Source organism: Corvus brachyrhynchos, unplaced genomic scaffold (genome assembly GCF_000691975.1).
Source record: "Corvus brachyrhynchos isolate BGI_N302 unplaced genomic scaffold, ASM69197v1 scaffold32, whole genome shotgun sequence".
Lineage (NCBI taxonomy): Eukaryota > Metazoa > Chordata > Aves > Passeriformes > Corvidae > Corvus > Corvus brachyrhynchos.
In genome coordinates this window covers 5,863,174-5,867,960 of record NW_008237919.1, presented here as the reverse complement: position 1 = coordinate 5,867,960, position 4,787 = coordinate 5,863,174, and the positions used below count along the sequence as shown (strand labels likewise).

Sequence of the window (4,787 nt, the reverse complement as noted above, 5' to 3'; positions counted from 1 at the left end):
TTAGCGTGAAGCTCTGAGCTAAATGAGTTTATTGCTCCCACCAGATTGTACCCAAGCTTGTAAACTGTAAGGTATTACCAAAATCAAACACCTGCCACTTTCACCTTTCAATCTACCTTTAAAGGCACAAATAATCTGGGAAGCAGGAATTCTCAGTTTTTACTCAGTTTCTAATGTGCGAGCTTTTAAGAGACAACAGTAGCTTAGACCAGAAACTTGTCTAAATTTCTTGAGATTTTTAATAGAAAAAGAGTTGTTTTTCAGTTCAAACAGCTAATTTTATTCTCACTGGGTAATCTCTACTATATAGAAGTTAATGTTACTATTACATAATAAGCAAGTGTCATTAGAAAGATAAGCTGTTAAAGAAGAAAGAAACACTCAAGTCCAAAGAAATTGTAAAAAGCATTACCAAACTCACTTCTTGAATTTGGAAAAAAATTGGATTTCTTTCCTCTTGCAAGTGCTGCCTTACAGAACGTATGAATGAAGACTGCTCAAAAGTACCCAGAGCTGGAAAGAATAAAATTTAATATTTTGATTAAAATTTGGATTGAAAGCCTCCAGTGAGCTGATGACATACAATCATTACAGAGCTTCACAAAAAACCCTTTCACAATTCACATGCAATGGCTTTTGCTACCAGCACAAATGCATATTGCAGAAATTGTCAAGAAAAGTCTAGCATTTCTCTGCCTGTATTTCACAGTGTACCAAGAAAAATTAAGGCAACAGTAAGGAAATGCTTTAAAATCAACATGAGTCTGACAAAAAACCCAAAACAAGATTAGGTGTTGCTGCCTGTTCCAAGCTTCCCCTCCCCCCTCCCAAAGACATGTGCTCTGAGCTCTTTTGTTCTAAGCGCGGGCAAAGCCAAATGTAACTCAGACTCTTCAGCAGTGTCTGATTGGCCGCTCACCCCGGGTCCGCCCCCAGTCCTCCCCTTTCCCCTTCTCCTAATAAAAGATGGTCGAGGGAAGGCAAAAGCCCTCTCTCAGCTCAGCTACCTTCCTGTAAACATCTCTGGTCGTCTGGCTCATTTGAAGGCTTCTAACTGCAGGGAATTGAGCGGGCAGGGAGCTATATTTCTCCCTCTTTGCTTCTGCTGATGGTATTTGCTCTGCAGCTGATTCAGGTACCGATTTTAGAGCTACTAAAGTGCTAGATCGCCTGTGCTACCTCTCAAGGCTGCTCGAGGCTTTCTAAGGCATTGAAATACAAGCGCTAGCCGGTATAAAGCTGAAAAAATACCTTCCGCAATTAGGTAGAACTTTCACTCCAGTCAGGTAATTAGAACATAAAATGCATTTAACTAAGTAAGGATGACATATTTTCAGTGTGACTGAACTGTGCAGTGTACACAAATAGAAAAATGCAAAATGAGATGCTTTTTCCTCTTCTGTCGGCATCACCCTACCAAAGAGCTGTGTGGTCCAGGGCACAAAGGATGTAGATATGCCAGCAACTGTCATCACAGGCCTGGGAGAGTATCAAGGAGCACTTACTGCTCTGTGCTAGTGACCAGGGAAGGACTGGGGAAGCCAACAGGCAGGGATCTGTTTTTGCAAGAGTTAATCCAGACCTCAGCTAACTCAGAAGGTAAAAATTACAATGAAATAGTATATATCTAACCCAGTTTCCTTCTATGACAGGGTCACCTGTTTGGTGGATGAGGGAAATGCCGTGGATGTTGTCTCCATGGACTTTTGTAAAGCCTTTGACAGTTTCCCATAGTATTAGCCTGGAGAAATTGTCTGTAATGACTCGGACTGGTGCCCAGTTTTCTGGGTAAAAATCTGGCTGCATCGCCAGACCCAGAGTGGTGGTGAACAGAGTTACATCCAGTTGGCAGCTGGTCAGCAGTGGGGCTCCCCAGGACTCAGTATTGGGGCCAGTCCTGTTTAATGTCTTCATTGACGATCTGGATGAGGGGATCAAGTGCACTTTCAGTCAGTTTGCAGATGATACAAAGATGGGTGGGAGTGTTGATCTGCTGGAGGGTAAGAAGGCCCTGCAGAAGGATCTGAACAGGCTGGATCGATGGGCCAAGGCCAGTCATATCAGACTCAACAAGGCAAAGGGTTTGGTCTGGCACTTGGGTCACAACAACCCCAGGCAGTAATACAAGCTGAGGGAAGAGTGGATGGAAAGCTGCTCACAGGAAAAGGACCTGGGGGTGCTGGTTGACAGCAGCTGAACATGAGCCAGCGTATGCCCAGGTGGCAAAGAAGGCCAATGGCACCTGGCCTGTATCAGCAATGGTGTGGCCAGCAGGACCAGGGCATTGATTGTCCTTCTGTACTCAGCACTGCTGAAGACACACCTTAAATCCTGTGTCCAGTTCTGGGCCCCTCACTACAACAAGGGCATTGAGGTGTTGGATCATGTCCAGAGAAGGGCAACAAAATTGGTGAAAGGTCTGGAGCACATGTCTTACAAGGAGCAGCTGAGGGAGCTAGGAGTGTTTAGCCTGGAGAAAAGGAGGTTCAGGGGAGACCTTATCACTCTCTACGATTCCCTGACAAGAGGTTGTAGCAAAGAGGGTCAGCCTCTTCTCCCAGGTAACAAGTGACAGGACAAAAGGAAATAGCCCCAAGTCACACCAGGCAAGGTTTGGATTGCATATTAGGAAAAATTTATTCACCAAAATGTTGCTGAGCATTGGAACAGGCTGCCCATGGAAACAGCTGAGTCATCATTCCAAAGATATTTAAAAGACATGTAGATGTGGCACTCAAGGACATGATCTTATGGTGGACTTGGCAGTGCTGGTTGAACTCAATCTTTCCCAAGTCTTTCCCAAACTAAATGATTCTATGGCTTTATCGTGACTTTATCTGATTTCTGTTGTACATCCTTTGATCCTCCCTGCCCCCTGCAAACATATGAGCAAGAGATAGAGGCAGCAAGACCCCAGCAACCACTTTGCTGGGAACAAGGAGGAGCAAGCTGGAGACTCCTCCAGTTCATTTTTGTGAGACTGAGTAATGTGCGTATCCTAAGCTCCTCAGTTCACTGTTCTGGGCTCACCGGCAGAACAGGGACAAACTTTGGATTCTGAGATGCTAATACAATCCATTTTTCTGCATTGCTCCTTTTTGTGTCCCACTTACAAAAAAATATGAAATAAACTGTGTTACATACACAAATCCTTGCCTCCATGTCTGCTTGCCTGCATTGTCTGTGTCCACGCAGTTCTATAAAGCTCATTAATTATCTATCAATAAAGCCATCTATAACAGAGGTCCCAAGATGCTCACACACATAAGAGAAAAAGGGGAAAGAAAAGAGAAGAAACAACCTCATGCTTCTAAAAAGATTAGTCTCAACTGATCTTGAATAATGAAGAACAGAGGGGAAAAACAGATGAGGGCATTGCTACAAAACACATCTGTGCCATGGTGCCTCTGTTGTCTGTTCTCCCAGCCTGGAAATCTCACACAACATGCCTTTGTCCTGAGATGAGTCTAAAAGCACTGCATAATCTTTAAAAAACCATCTTCAGGACACAAAACTCTTGAAAAATCCTTCCATCTCTTACCCTCAGCTATTCCCATTTCTCATGATACTCAGCTGGGAATACACTCTAGTAGCTGACAAGGATTCTAAACATTTGTTTTCCTGATCATAAATGGTTATATGATCAATTAAACACACTTTTAAAAAGCATTTTTGCTTAACTAGACTGATCTAATGCTGTCCTGATTGAAATCAAAGATTTTCTGCAAAGTAATGGTTAAAAGGCACAGGACATCTGCTCATATTTACTTGGTCACATCTTTACTTTGAAATAAAATGTTCCTAAAATGTTTTATTATAACATTACTCAGATAGAATGACATAAACAAATAAAATTAAATGCTTCTTCCATTTTGCTACAATAAGTGAACAATAAACTAAACAGCCAAGAGCCAAGTATCTTCTACTATGAAAAGTATGTTGCAATATTGGTTTCTCACAGATCTTTGTTTGGATTAAATCTGAGGACATGGTATCCAGTTAAATGCCTAACTATTATGAGTTTGAACACATTATTGTATATTGTAATAATGTATTAGGCTACAAAACTGACTGCAAGGTCTAGGTAGTGTTGGGGTCCCTCCCCTGCCGTGTAGCCCTGGGAGAGGGGCCCTGAGGGCACAGGCACGGGGTTTCCCTGCCCCTGCTCAGCCTCGTTCCCATTGGTTGGTTTGTGTTCCCTGCGCGGGCAGAAGGACCCTTGGTCCCGTGACTGGAACAGTTCCTCGGAAGAGCTCTGGCCATGCGGCTGGAGAAATAAGAATCTGTCTGTCCCTATATATTTCCTTTCCACGGGACTCCTGGTTTGATATATGCGTGTTGCAGGATCCCCACTGCAACAAATGGTGGAGATTTGTGAGCAGAACGATCCCCGATCCCTAAGCGACTGATTTGTGTGAGTAAACCCTGGAAACTTTGGATTCCTCTTCTTGGTTTTGCTTTGCTATTCCATATCTTAACTATGGAGGAACCGTGGGAAGACTCTTGGCTCTCAGAGCCGCATATGGACATTTATCTTAAACTTAAAATGATTCTTGAACAACGATTTGTAAATTTTAGCTTGATTCAAGCTCAAAAAGAACTGAAGCACTTCCTGGCATGGTTGTTTAAGAACTTTTTCTATGTTTCTTGGGATTTAATTATTACCAAGGGCTTTTGGAAAACCGTTTGGACACAGTTAATACTGGAGTCAAAATATATGCCGATGGAAGAATATTTTCGTGAATATTATTTAGTTACCGAGACTCTTGAGCAATGTCAGCTGTGTC

At 42.8% G+C, this 4,787-nt stretch overlaps 1 protein-coding gene across 7 annotated transcripts in view; it reads right to left on the bottom strand.

The window, feature by feature from the left end:
- TMEM117 (transmembrane protein 117) overlaps positions 1 to 4,787 on the bottom strand; it is a 198,509-nt gene that overhangs the window by 175,887 nt on the left and 17,835 nt on the right. For 2 of the 7 annotated variants that reach the window (XM_017733149.1, XM_017733150.1), the window contains one exon: positions 422 to 513. The exons of 4 other annotated variants lie outside the window; for them this stretch is intronic. The gene's annotated coding sequence lies outside the window, so the exon portion shown is untranslated. Of the gene's footprint in view, positions 1 to 412; positions 514 to 4,787 lie in introns of all 7 variants that reach the window. One more of the 7 variants, XM_017733151.1, reaches the window with a different exon arrangement.